General features: G+C 45.6%; 1 long non-coding RNA gene across 1 annotated transcript; it reads left to right on the top strand.

Moving 5' to 3' along the window:
- The first annotated feature begins 7728 nt into the window (after positions 1–7728).
- Positions 7729–14743, top strand: LOC121027188 (uncharacterized). The gene is made up of 3 exons (XR_005788590.1): positions 7729–8610; positions 14080–14182; positions 14484–14743. It is a non-coding gene; the product is annotated as an uncharacterized LOC121027188 (long non-coding RNA).
- Positions 14744–15219: the final 476 nt, after the last annotated feature.

Here is a 15219-nt window from a genome sequence, read left to right on the forward strand (position 1 = left end):
CTGGCGTTTGTTAATCAAAACAAATGTCCTTACTCGCTCGGTAGAATGTAGGCGTGGATGCTATGCTACGTCTATCAATAGGTAGTTTGTGTCTAATTTGTCCAAAGGAAATGTCTGTGATGTGCTTTTATTAAAAAATTTGTTTAATGTTTATTTCTTTTTGAGAGAGAGAGAGAGAGTGTGAGTGTCGGAAGGGCAGAGAGCGAGGGAGACACAGAATCTGAAGCAGGGTCCAGGCTCTGAGCGGTCAGCACAGAGCCCAACGCGGGGTTCAAACTCACAGACCACGAGATCATGACCTGAGCTGAAGTCAGACGCTTAACCGACTGAGCCACCCAGATGCCCCTGATGTGCTTTTAATTTACTGAAGAGGGCTAAGTGTTCAAACCTTTGCAAACTTACACTGAAATTAAGTTTTTAAGGTCCACATAGCTGCAGCTCTCTCAAATCATCCTTTAAGACACACTTCCTTGGGGCACCTCAGTGGCTCAGTCAGTTAAGCATCCAGCTCTTGATTTCGGCTCAGGTCACCATCTCACAGTCATGGGATTGAGCCCCATGCCCAGCATGAAGCCTGCTTAAGACTCTCTCTCCCCCTCTCCCCCTACCATGCTGACATGCACGCACGCACACATAGTATCTCTCTTTCAAATGAAAACAAAAAACCCCACCCTTCCTTTAAAGTGTGACTAGCCATGATAAATTATACATTTTTATAAATGTCATCTCTCCTAGTGTTGTGAAACTTAAAGAAGATGAAAACCACCCAAGACTATCCCTGTTGTATCAGTTGCCTTTAATTCCTATACGGGCTGGTGATAGTTTTGCCTATAAGTAGCAGAAAACTTAACATAAGCACCTAAAGGAATAAGTGCTTTCTCCCTTATACAACACCAGGTCTGATGGAATATGCAGGTTTGGTTTTAGTCTGGGAGTCCAGTGAACCCACAGCCAGTGGCTCTTCAATTCTCTTGGCCTTTTCCTCAGGCATATTGCCTCATGGTTCCAAAATGGCTGCTGCAGCTCCAGACATCATATTCATATCTGAGATAGGTAGGAAGGGTAAAACACTCATGTAGTCATTATACTAGAAGAGCAAAAAGCTTTTCCAGACCACTATCCGCCCCCCAGCAGTGTCATGTCTCACTGGCCACTCAACCTCACTGCAAGTTGGGAAAATGAATGCTTAACTTTTCCAGACTTCCTAGTTGAAGTAGACAGGGGGATCCCATCTGGGACATATATGGGTCTATTAAGCTGCACCGTGGGGTGCGGGAGTTGGCTCCTAGGTGTCATGAGAGCCAATTTCTAAATTTTTAGGAACGTTTTGAGCCAGCTGATCCATACAGTCGTTAAAGTTGAATTATATGAACTTCTTTTATTTTTATTTTTATTTTTTTAACATTTATTTATTTTTGAGACAGAGAGAGACAGAGCATGAATGGGGGAGGGTCAGAGAGAGAGGGAGACACAGAATCCGAAACAGGCTCCAGGCTCTGAGCGGTCAGCACAGAGCCTGACGTGGGGCTTGAACTCACGGATGGGACCGTGAGATCATGACCTGAGTCGAAGTCGGATGCTCAACCGACTGAACCACCCAGGTGCCCCGAATTATATGAACTTCTAATTCAATAAATTTTATTGAAAAAGGCAATACTCAAAGAAAAAAAAAGCCCCCACCACTTCCTAATATGTTACTACTAACTATGCTTTTTGATGTCGCATGTGCTGTGTCTGTATGGTGTTTAACAAAGGTACTACTATGCATTTCTTCCCATCTCTGTGTTTAGTGACAGCATGTTGGTAGCTCTGAATTGGCCATGGTGGGAGTATTTGCACCACAGATCCCAGCAAATGTTACAACTCTGTTTTGTTTTTGCTTTGAAGGAGTCCACTGTTGGACATTTATCGGTACACCATTATGCACAGTCCTAGAAAACGATAATTTGGAGATTGGATGTATGTACATTTGAGGTAAATAGGTAGGCATTTCAAAACAATTTTCAGAGCCCTGCCAGAGATAAAACACTCAGAAATAGTGCCCTGGTGATTTATTTTTTTTTAATCTATTTTTTTCCTGGTGTTTTAAACCAACAAAGAATGCATTCTATAGATTGCTTTAAAAATTTTTTTTAATGTTTATTTATTTTTAAGAGAGAGAGAGAGACAGAGCACAAGCAGGGGAGGGGCAGAGAGAGAGGGAGACACAGAATGTGAAGCAGGCTCCAGGCTCTGAGCTGTCAGCACAGAACCCGACGCAGGGCTGCAACTGACAAACCGCGAGATCATGACCTGAGCCGAAGTCAGATGCTTAACTGACTGAGCCACTCAGGCTTCAACAGATCACTTACTTTTTTCAGGAATGCAAAGTGTCTTTTCTTCAGCTCCTAGTACTTAAGAGTCTTCCTCAAACAATACTGTTTTTCTTCATGGTCACTATCATCATTAATAAACATCCACTGCTTACCTATTATGGGTTAGATTCTAAGTTTGACTAAGCACTATTGAATATGGTCTTTATTCTCAAGGAACTTAGACTACACCGGAATATGTGCAGAAAAAAAATAAATGAAAGTAGTCTATTCCAAACATCCCATACTTTGTCTTCACAGCATGTATCTTGATTTGTAGCTCTCTCTCTCTCTTTACAGTGTATATGCACACACATATACATATACACACAAACATAATGTGTACACATATATGCTTGTGTGAACCTTTATTTAATGCTAGACTATAAATTCCATTGCATCCCTTTTGGTCACAGCTGTGTCCCAGTATCTACAAAGTGCCTGGAAGATAGAAAGCGCTCAATGAATGTTTACTGACTGCATAAGTGAATTAATTAAGTGCAATGAGTAGCATGGACAATAAGATCTGTACGAGCTGACAGGAAGGAACAATTCCCAGCTGACTGGAATGGTTAGGAAAGCTTGAGGTGGTTCCAAGATTTGAATGACATCTTGAGGGCAGGGTAGGGCATAAACAAGGTACATGGCACGTTGAACACAAGGACTTGTATGGCCGGAATGGAAAGTTTCTTTCTTCTTGCTGAAGTTGGAGCAAACTCATTGGAGCTGGTGGGTTAGGGTCACCAGGGTTATATTCAATCAGATTGTAGTGTTCCTTGGACCCAGGGAAGGCAAACATAATTTCAGAAGCAAATGCAGATTAAGGTTGAGGGAGAAGCTCAAGGTTGAGAGAAAATAACAACATTTAACTAGTTTACTAACTGCCAGTCATGCCCTTCTATCCATTCTCCACCAAGAAACCAGAGCAATCTTTTAAAAGTATAAATCAACCAATATCTCTCAGGAACTTAGGTGTAAAAATACCCGACAAGATGTTAGCATAGTGAATCTGGCAATATGCAAAAGATTTTTTTAATTAAGTTTTATTTTTATTTTAGAGACAGAGCATGAGTTGGGAGGAGGGGCAGAGAGAGAGGGAGAGAGAGAATCTTAAGCAGACTCCACACCCAGCATGGAGCTCAATGTGGGGCTCAATCTCATGACCCTGGGATCATGACCTGAGAGAAAATCAAGAGTCTGATGCTCAACTGAGCCACCCGGGTGCCTCAATGTGCAACAAAATTATATACTACAACCAAAAAGGTTGTTTATTCCAGGTATGCAAGACTGGTTTGTATTTGAAGATCAATCAATGCAACCCATCATATTAACAGGCTAAAGAAGAAAATCCACACGATCATATCAATAGATGCAGAAAAGGCATTTGACAAAAATTCAATACCCATTCATGAAAACTTTCAAGAAATAGAAATGGAAGGAAACTTCTCAACCTGATAAAGAGCACCTACAAAAGAAATTCTACCAGCAACATTATACTTAATGGTGAAAAACTAAATGCTTTCTCCCTGAGATTAGGAAAAAGGTAAGAATGCTCACTCTTACCACTTTCAGCATAGTACTAGAAATCCTCGCCAGCACAATAAGGCAGGAAAAAGAAAGAAAAGACATACAGATTGGAAAGGAAGAAATAAAATTGTCTTGATTTGCAGACAACATGATTGTCTATCATGTAGACAAACCCAAGGAATCAATGGGGAGTGGGGAAAAAGCCCACAAAACCTCCAAAGGAAACAAAACAAATCTCAGAACAAATAAGTTCAGCACGGCATCAGATTACAAAAATGAACACACATAAAATTCTATACACCAACAAGGAAGATGTGGAAGTTGAAATGAAAACCACAATACTATTTACAACAGCCCCTCAGCAAATGAAATACTTATTTATATCTAAATATAAATCTAACAAAGCATGTACAGGATCTGTATGCTAAACGTGATAAGATATAGATGAAAGAAATCAAAGAAGGTAAGTTTCCTTTATTATTCATTTACTGAAACTCAACATGGTGAAGATGTTAGTTCTCCTCCAATTGATCTACAGGCTTACTGAAATTCCTGTCAAAGGCCTAGCAAGAGTTTTTACAGATTAGAGAAGCTTATTTTAAAATTTATTTGTCAAGGCAAAGGACCTAGAACAGCTAAAACTGTCTAGAAAGGAGGAGTAACTTGGGAGGAATCACTCCCAAGTTAAGTTTACTATATAGCTGCAGTAATCAGGACAGTATGGCACTGGCAGACGGACACACAGATCAATGGCATAGAATAGAGGACCCAGAATTAGACCTAGACATACGCCCAGCTGACTTTTTACAAAGTTGCAAAAGCAATTCAATGAAGAAAGGATAGCTTTTGCAAAAACTGGTGCCAGTACAACTGGGCATACATAGGCAAAAAATAAATAGAATCAAATAAGGTAAGAAATAAAAATGTGACTTAATCTTCACAGAATTAGCTAAAACTAGGACCAAGATTTAAATGTAAACCTAAAACCACAAAGCTTTTAGGTAAAACATAGAAAATCTTCAAGATTTAGGATGAAGTAAAGATTGCTTAGATTTGACACCAATGGCACAATCCCAAAAAAAAGGAAAAAATGATGAACTGGATGTCATCAAAATTAAATATTTTTGCTCTGTGAAGACTTTGTTTAAAAGACGAAAAGATAAGGCGCACCTGGGTGGCTCATTCGATTAAGGGTACAACTTTGGCTAGGCCATGATCTCGCGGTTTATGGGTTTGAGCTCTGCGTCAGGCTCTGAGCTGACAGCTTGGAGCCTGGAGCCTGCTTCGGATTCTGTGTCTCCCTCTCTCTCTGCCCCTCCCCTGCTTGCACTCTGTTTCTCTCTTTATCTCTCGCTAAAAAATAAATATTAAAAAAAAAATTTTTTTTTTCTTAAAATTTTTTTAACGTTTTATTTATTTTTGAGACAGAGAGAGACAGAGCATGAACGGGGGAGGGCCAGAGAGAGAGGGAGACACAGAATGGGAAACAGGCCCCAGGCTCCGAGCTGTCAGCACAGAGCCCGACGCGGGGCTCGAACTCACGGACCGCGAGATCGTGACCTGGCTGAAGTCGGACGCTTAACCGACTGCGCCACCCAGGCGCCCCAATTAAAAAAAAAATTTTTTTAAGATGAAAATATAAGCCACAGATCAGAGAAAATATTCACAAATCACCTATCTGGCAAAGGGCTTCTCTCTAGAATATACAAAGATCACTCAAAATTCAACAGTAAAGTTCAAGAAACAATGCAATCAGAAAATGGGCAAAAAAACATGTTGAGACACTATTGAAACACAAAGGACAAGTAATGACAGAAAAAGGTGTTCAAAATCATTAGCCATTAGGTAAATGGAAACTAAATCCACAAATAATAAACTCACATACCATACAATGCAGAAATTGCACCCTTGGGCATTTATTCCAGAGAAATGAAAACTTATGCTCATGTGGAAGCCTGCACACAAATGGTCGTATCATTCATAATAGCTAAAACCTGGAAAGAACCCAGATGTCCTCCAATGGGTAGTACATACCTACCATAGAACATGACTCCATAGTAAGGAGGAATGAACTCTTGACATGGGCAACAAGTTGGATGATCTCAAGGGAATTATACCCTGTGCAAGAAGCAATTTCGAAAGATTACATACTGTACGATTCCACTTATGTAATATTCTTGAAATGTTGTAATTATAGAGATGGAAAACAGATTAGTGATTGCCAGGGTTAGTGCTTGTGGGGAGAGTGTAGGCATGGCTACAAGAGGGCCACACGGTGGGTCAGCTCTGAATCTTCATTGGGGAGGTGGTTGTGCAAAGCTCCGTGGTACAAAATTTTCTAGAACAATTGCCTATAGATACTCACACATGCACACACACACACACACACACACACACGAGCACACATCTACTGGAGAAATCTGAATAAGCTCTGTGGATTGTAGCAATGTCCATTTCATGGTACTGTGGTTCCATAAATGCTAACATTGGGGAAGGGGGGGTATAGGGTTCTCGAAACCTGTCTATACATTTTTTTGTGTAACTTCTTGTGGATCTATAATTATTTCAAAATGAAAAAGTAAAATACTTAAATCAGATCATGTCAGATTTCTTACTTAAAATTATTAGAAGGCTTACTATCCCAATGAAAAGAAAATCCAAGTTCCTTACCTTATGTCATCTGTTCCCTGCCTCTGTCTCTGACCCCATCTAACTTCATTTTATTTAAAAAAGTTTTTTGAGTTTTTATTTATTTATTTGAGGGAGAGAGAACGAGTGGACGAGGGGATGAGTGGAGGAGGGACAGAGAGTGAGGGGCAGACAGAGGACCTGAAGCGGGCTCTGTGGTGACAGCAGAGAGTCCAATGCGGGGCTTGAACGCATGAACCATGAGATCATGACTTGGGCCGTTATCAGGAGTCGGATGCTCAACCAACTGAGCCACCAGGCGCCGCTCCCTCCTCCCCCACTCTTTATCTTACTGATGAAGCCGAAGCCATGCAAGGGTTATGAGGTCAGGCAACCTTACCCCTCAGCTCCCGGTCAGTTCGGGACTGGGTTAGCCCATCCTTCTCCCACATCTGGAGCATAGGTGCATGCTAGATATTTTGCGGATGGAAGAGGGAAGAAGTAAAGGCTGTGATGAATCCCTGGATCATCTCTCTCATTGGGTTTGAGGAAAAGGCACAGAGGTAGGCCTGGGTGAGGGCACAGGACTCGGATAGAGAATCTGTATATGGAAGGTTAGAGACGTAGGGAAGAGGCAGCCAATGGGAAATCTCAAATGCTAAGCCAAGGCACTGGGGAGCTCTTCAAGGTGAAGTTGGGGATGCTTACACATTTTTTAACTCCACCTTCATCTGCTCATTTACCTAGGTGCTGTTTTCATTATTTGGGGGAGGCGTGAATCATTGCTTCCTCTAGGACTAAGCTTACTGCCGTACTCAACACAGATACAGTATCAGGCAATCCATCAGCCGTAATGGCGTCTGTGTGTTTACCACAACTCTCCTGTGTCAAAAATAATACAGGCACACCTAACATGCCTACTTGTCAGCTACCATAAGGTGCCATAGCAGAGTCAGAGGAAAGGAATAAAGATTAGGTGGAATGTGGACTATGCAAAAGTCGGAGGCATAGACTACACTCCAACTCCAGTGAAAAGAAGACCTTAAGAAAGACGAAGTGACGTCTCTCTTCTGAGCCACCACCACCAGCGTGGCCACCAAAGGACCATACTGACCCACTGTTACTCAACAAATACTCTCTTTTGATGGTTTCTCCATTTTTTCTCCGGGGGTACGAGAGAGAGAGAGACAGACAGACAGACAGACCTGAGGGGATACAAGAGTGAGAGCCTGCTGTATGGGAAAACCAGATACACTGCTTTGCAATTATTCCAGGACTCTGAAGAGCTGTCACAGGTCACTAACAGCTGAGTATCACTAGCTACCTTTTCTCCTTCCTTTCCTGTGGAAGAGACTCAAAGCCCCGGAGCAGCATGAAGGGAGGACACAGGTTTTTTACTTACTTCAGAATTTCACATACTGCCTGTTTATAGAAGCCAACTCGCTGAAAATTAACAGACCTTTCCTTGTTAATCAGTGTTGCTCGGTGTTTCAGGGGGAAAAAAAAAAATCTAAGTCAACCGACCTTCGGAAATGTCTTTTGGTCGGGAATTTAGCCACGTTGGTGAGAAACACGAGCCGCGCCCACCAGGAAGTGTTTCTGAGGCAGGTTGGGGGAGTTTGCTTTCAAAAGTCAGGAAGGTGCAAAAATGCGAGTTGAGTCCCTGCCTGACAGGTGCTTACACTTCGCCCGTGACTTTATGGTTGTGTGACCCCTGTTGTCGTTTAATGTTTCAACCGTCTAGCCCCTGCTCCCCTAATGAAAAGGGACAAGGGCAGGTGTGTCAGTCAGGGTCCTGTGGCAGGAAGACGTACACCTGGATGGAACTTGGAAGCGAATTGGACAAAGGGATGATTTCATAGAGGCAAGGGCAGGAAGGGGAACTGCCAGGACTGCGGGGGCGACCGGGACTGGCTGCGGTGGGCAGTCTCCGCCACCACTTAGGCCTCTCGGGAGCTGGAGTCATGAAGGAGGGACTCCCCGGGGTTGGGGGCTGAGGTCCTGGAGGGGTGCAGCCATTACTGGCGCGTGGAGGGATGGGTCTAGCTCTCCATCTCCCGCCAGCGCCAGACCCAACTGGAACTCAGAGACCAACGGAGCCCAGGTTGGTGGCCCACAGCATCAGCTGCTTGGGATGCAGAGCAAGCACAGGAAGGAGGGGGGGGGGGGGGGGGGGGGGGTGGCAAAGAGAGAGAAGTTTCCCGATTCACGTCGGTGGGTTTGGTATCCCTGGTGAAGAGAAATGCGACGCAGCAGATTCCCTCTGGATAGGACCACCCAGGAGAGGAGGTGAAAGTGGATGAGAAATTTCGTGGTGGTTTCTTTTTCTCGTAACAAGCGATGAAATCGCCCAGACCTGGACTCTGCAGGGAACGTGTGAAGCAGAGGGAGGAGACTGGGCGCTTGAAGCTGGTCTCCAGAGGGGGCAGCCTGGCTTTGAAGCAGTTGTGCTATGTTGGGGGTGATTTCTGGCCTGTTCCTGCCAAAAATGTGCTCCGTTTTGCAAGGAACTCAGGCAAAGGTTGATTTAAGAGGCCTGGGCTCTCTGAGAACTCGTCTTGGCTGAAGAGGAGCTAACTTAGGTCGCAAGGCCACACTCAAAGGTACACCTTTCCTCCGATCTTCTCTCCTGACATTCAGAGCCTCGTCTTTTGCCCTTTCCATTCAAAAGTCTCAAAGGCACCTCGAAGTCCATTTACTTAAAACCAACCTCATGGTGTCTCTCTCAAAACCAACCCTTCTACACTGCCTCTTTTGGTGAATAACTTCACTGACTCTCCAGCAATGTGGCGTCCTTCTTAACACCTTCTCTCCCATCTCCTCAAACGCCGAGTCCTGTTGACTTTACATCTCTCTCCAGTCTGATCCTATCTCCTGACTCTAAGCTACCATCACCTCCCCCTTGAACTCTGGCAACCACCTGCTAATTTGCTTGCAAATACTCCCCTCTAGTCTCTTCTCCAATTCGTTTTCCACAGGGCAGCGACGGCCATCTTTTCAAAGGACATATGGCCACGTGTCTCTCCTCTGCTTAAAATCATCCCATGCCTGCTTGTTGCCCTGAGCAGACTCCTTCACAAGGTTTGTAGGCCCTAAGTGACCTCACTCCACCCCACAGTTCAGCCCAGCCCTTCTCATTTTTCCCCTTGCCAGGCACATTGGCCTTCTTTTAGTTTCTAGTCCTGGGCTTCTCTTTCGGGACCTGTGAAGGCCAATCCTTTGCCTAGAATTTTCCCTCCCCTCTTCCCACCAGATGAACTTAACCAACTTTTAGATCTCAGCTCAAATGTTACTTCCTCGGGGAGTCTTCCTTGAATTCTAGACTAGAAAAGGCCCCTCGGTGAAATGCTGTTCTAACAGCCTATCCTTTTCTTAGTTATTGTGTTTGTCGTTACATGTCTGTGCGATTATTTGATGAACGTCGGTCTCCCTCCTGCCCTGTGATGTTCATGGTATCTGAGTCCATTTCTGACTTCCTCCCCGTAGGATCCTTAGTGCTTTGTGTAGAGTCAGGCATGTGGAGGTACTCACTGAATCCTTTTCGGAAGAAAGGAAGCTTCTAAAGAGACTTTGTAACCTGGAAGGGCCCAGAGGGAAAGTGACTGAGGGTAGGTAGGTTATGACATTTGGAATGACTCGGGAAATATATAAACAATTTGGTGGGTAGGCCATGACAGTGGTGACCCCCGGGGAGGAAAGTACGGACATGTCCTGCTCTGGTGGTGGGTGTGGGGGAGGCATCCGAGATGGAGCACATGTCAGGGACAGAACACATCTTCTGTGCCTCTGTAGGCCTGCACCCATGTGGGAGAAAGCACCCTAAACTGTGTCAGGGGCCTGCTTTTGAGGCCTGGATTTGATGCGAACTAGTTGTGTGTTTTTCCCTCTCATTCTCTCTCTTTTTTTTTTTTTAAACACTTGTTTTTTCAATGTTTGTTTTTGAGAGAGCGTGCGTGCGCGCGCGAGCGAGTGGGGGAAGGGCAGAGAGAGAGACACACACAGAATCCGAAGCAGGCTCCAGGCTCTGAGCTGTCAGCACAGAGCCCAACATGGGGCTCAAACTCGCGAACTGCGGGATCATGGCCTGGGCCGAAGTCGGACCCTCAGGCCACCCAGGCACTCCTGTCTTCTCTTTCTTAATTGTATCTGTAAAAAACAGGGTTGGGTTGTTCAGGCACTCAGGGTTCTTAGTTGTAAAGAACAAATATTGCCTCTGGGCAATTTAAACAGAAAAGGAACTGATTGAAAGGACATTGGCCCGCTCACAGGATTACCAGGAAACCTGAAGAACCAGACCCTGAGAACTGGCAAGAACAAGGAAGATTATACAGGCCAAACCAGGACCAGAATCTCAGTGAGGGACCAGGCTCCATAAAGCCACTGCAGCCCATGTGCCACTAAGTGCTTAGGATCATGCCACTCCTGTCAGCAGTGGGCACTGGACCATTGGCACCATTGGCCACACTGCCCTTGGGAACTAGATGTCGCTGCCTTTGCCGTTACCCTTGGAAAGAATTCTTCGCCCTCCCTCCTTCTTTGAGTCATTACCTTTTGACTCCAAAGCCTGAGCAGGTGAATCTGACACCCTGAGTTTGGTCATATGTTAGAGCCCCAGCTCCAGTAGCTCTGGGGCCACTAGAAGACAGCTTCCTAGAGAGGGAGGCAAGTTCTGTTGATCACCAACCCTCCTCAGACGGGGGTTCCCCACTGTAGGAATCAGAGGGTTCAGACTGGGGGCAGGCAATCCGCATCAAATATCCAGTCTTAGGTAGTCTCTAAGGTCCCTTTCATGCTAACAATCCCAGCAAAATGAGAAAGGATACAGCCATCACCCCGCCCCCCGCCCCTTCCCATTAACCTGAGCAGCCTGTGAAAGCTACGGAAAACTTTGCCAAATCATTGCTTTGCCACAGAAAACTTTGTTCTGCTTTATTAAAAGCCCTTAGTTCTAGATACTTTGGAGACATACTCTGAGTGTCCTTGCATTATGTGTTTATTTGAGCCACTGAAGCCAGCCTGTTCTTCTTGGCCTCCCAGCCCTAAAAATAGGGCATTATTAAATAGCCTAATAACCTGGTCAGTGCTCTCAGAGTGCGGCAGGACTGTGTTGCTTCATATTTTTAGCGGGCAGATGCTCTTTCTATTGGAGTATCTATTTTTAAACTCCCCAAATGTCAATCCCCTTTCAACTGTCAATCCCATTCTCAAAGACCTGCCGGTTTGTTCCCCTTTTGTTTTTATGACAGAATTTACCGTGCAATGCAAAAGACACACTGGTAACGTTTTTGGGGGGTGGATAGAAGTAACATTTTTTTTTTTTTTTCTTGCCCATACTTCCTTCTTTTTCTGTAGCTGAGACCTAGGAGAATCAATGAAGAAGGAATTCTGGAAGTAAAGGGTCCAGGATCTTGGAGTGATTTATGAACCTTCTTTTAATGCCATTTCCACCCTATCTGCTTCCTTAGGCAAGTCGCTTGCATTTAAAACAGCCAGGCTGTGGGAGCAGAGAAAGCGTTATAAAATCATTCAGTGTGAATAGCTGATTCCGGCTTAATTTGTTACTACTCCAAGGTAACATAGAGGTGTGAATATAAAGTAATGTGACTGAGGCTTTAAAAACCTCCAGTGATCTTACACTTCCAAATGACTGCAGAACTCCTCAAAGAACCTCCTTTGGGAGAGAGGCACTGTCTGACGTCATCGTTTCGCTCAAAGCAATTTTTGGAGTACTCTTTTCTGAACTGCCTTCCCAGGTGCGGCTCAGGCTCTGGGATGTCCTCGGTGACGGCAGCCCAGGGTGCTCGGGGAGTGTGGGGGGCCACCACAGGAAAAGATGCTGTCCTGTCCTGGTGGCTGCAGGGGGTTGTTGGGTGGGGAGGCATGATTGTGGTCATGTGGAGCGGGTGTGAGCTCTGGGGTAAGAGGATGGGGGTTCCAATCCACTCTCTACCCCTCAGGAGCTTCGTCAAGCTGCTTAACATCTTAGAATTTCAACCGCTTGGAGTGGAAAATGAGAGAAATCCCACCTTCCTTGCGGGGTGGTTGTGAATAAACGTGTTCGCATGTGTGGGGCTCCAGCACCTGGTAAAAATCCAAAGAGCGTTAATAGCCTTTTCTACGCCACGGTTTTTCTGACACGCTTGGTCCCAGCCAAATGGGGCTGCTTTGCTCTTCCGCGTTCAAGGCCTCTGGGTCTCTATCGATGTTCTTTCCCGTCCTGTCCTCCACCTCTAGGCCTCCTTCCCCCATACGCGCTCCGTAGGTCCAAATCCCATGTCTCCTTTAACGTCTGCTTTGAATAAAAGGAATACTGGTGAACAGAGAGGTTGAGCACTTTGCCCGAAGTCTCACAACTTTTTTTTATTATTAAAAAAAATTTTTTTTTTAATCTTTATTTATTTTTGAGAGACAGAGACAGAGAGAGAGAGAGAGAGAGAGATTGAGAGCAGGAGTGGGGGAGGAGCAGAGAGACAGGGAGACACAGCATCTGAAGCAGGCTCCGGGCTCCGAGCTGTCAGCACAGAGCCTGACGCGGGGCTCGAACTCATGAGCCGTGCGATCATGACCTGAGCTGAAGTCCGACTGCTTAACTGACTGAAGCACCCAGGCCCCCCCCCCCCCCCCCCCGTTTTTTCTTAAAAAAAAAACAACAACAACAAAAAAACTTTCCTAATGAAACATTCCCTTTCCACGTGACATTGTGATCATCTGGCAACTAGTCTCATTGCCTGCGACACTGAGTGCTCAGCGAGGGTTATTCTGTTTCCATAGTGTTCTTCTTAGCGTTTTGCATGATCTTTGTAGGTCCTCAAGAATATCCGTTCAGTGAGTTGTTTAAAAACGCAACTCTGGTCATGTGTCTCCCTTGCTTAAAACGTTCCATTTACTTCAGGGTCAAAACCAGATTCCCCAGCAGAGCCAGAGGGTGCCAAGTGATGAGTCTCCATGCCATCGCCTTGGCCGGCACAACCCTCCCCCCTAGCTCACTGCTCCCAGCTGCATACGGCTTTCAGCCCACTCTTCTATCCACCTGACTCCCTCAGGGCTTTCCCTTCCTTTCTTGCTCCCCGGAAGACCGCGCCCTCTTCCCCCACCTTGACCTGGTCTCTGGTCACGTCTGCTCTCATGACCTATGCTTGTTATGTCGCCACTGGGTACCCGGAGGAAGCATCCCCTGCTCGGGGATAGATGTGTCACGTCCTGGCCAGGTCTGCCCCTCCCCGTGAGAGGGGACCCCCCCCTGGTGGCCCTGGCTCTGCCCTCACTCTCTTGCTGGGAAAGTCGGGCTGGGTGACACTTGGGGATTGGGGTCTGACCTCTGCAGGGGCCTCTGGGGGCACCGAGGCCTGCTTGTCCAGTCCAGCTTGGCCTGTCACAGAGGAGGCACGGTCTGCCTTCATGCCACAGATTGATCCTGGCGGTGGCGTTTTCGGAAGGGACTTGTACCCTTCATCTCCCCTTGGTTCATACGTTCTGACTGCCAGCAGGCCTGGCACAAAGCCATCTTGGCAAAGAGGAATTTTTATAGCCTGATTGGTTCAATTTTGTTTTCTTCCCAAATTCCTATCCCCAGGCAGAAATAATCTCCAAACAGCTTTTGTACCGTGGGGGATAGGATGAGGGAGCCATGCAGGGAAGGAAAGAGGACGGGGCAAGGACATCTAGACTGGAAGTAGGTTAGTCTCTCGTTTAGTAATAATGTGTTAATTTTATAATACTAGGAAATATTTACTAAGAACTAATAAGTTCCCGAGTACCGTACTAAGAATTTGCACATGTGTTAGCTCATTTAGTTTTCCTAATTCTAACCCTTTGAGTTAGATTCTATTATTATTCTCACCCTATGGATTAGAAAGTTAAGGAGGTCAAGGTCAATAAGTAGCAGAGGTGGGCTTATAACTGAAGGTAGGCGAGCCCTTCCTGAAATGTTGGCCTTGGGGTTAAGAATCTCAAATTAAGTCATGGTTTCCGGTGCAGGCACCCAGCAAAGAATGATCATCAAAAGAGCAGATTCTGGAGAGATCCACGCATACCCAGGACATCCCCCAGGTGTCTGTCCACTGGCCGTGATTGCTTTTGAGATGCTGATTCCAGTTCACTGGGAAGCAGTCCGATGTCAAAGAGAGAACGTGAGCTTTGGAGTCCCACAGACCTGGGTTTGAAAGTGAACTCAGCCTCTTCTGTCCGTACAGCCCAGGGCACAACATCATTGTGACTCAGTGTTCTCATCTTTAAAATGGTCATTGTGGGGGCGCCTGGGTGGTGCAGTCGGTTAAGCGTCCGACTTCAGCCAGGTCACGATCTCGCGGTCCGTGAGTTCGAGCCCCGCGTCGGGCTCTGGGCTGATGGCTCAGAGCCTGGAGCCTGTTTCCGATTCTGTGTCTCCCTCTCTCTCTGCCCCTCCCCCGTTCATGCTCTGTCTCTCTCTGTCCCAAAAATAAATAAACGTTGAAAAAAAAATTAAAATGGTCATTGTGATTCATAACTTGCATGCCTGTGAGGATGAAGTCCGAAAAAACAATCAAGCTTCTTGCACTGGACCTGGCATGTAGAGAGTGAGTAATAAATGGTAGCTATTAATATGACACTAATGTGAAGCCCTAAGTATTTTTATTATCATGGTCCTCCTCTTCCTCCTCCTCCTCCTCCCATAGTTTGTGACGAGCTGATAAATTCCACCATTAATATTTGCACCAAGGTGTGCTGTCTGTGG

Source organism: Herpailurus yagouaroundi, unplaced genomic scaffold, assembly GCF_014898765.1.
Source record: "Herpailurus yagouaroundi ecotype Mexico unplaced genomic scaffold, PumYag 77, whole genome shotgun sequence".
NCBI lineage: Eukaryota > Metazoa > Chordata > Mammalia > Carnivora > Felidae > Herpailurus > Herpailurus yagouaroundi.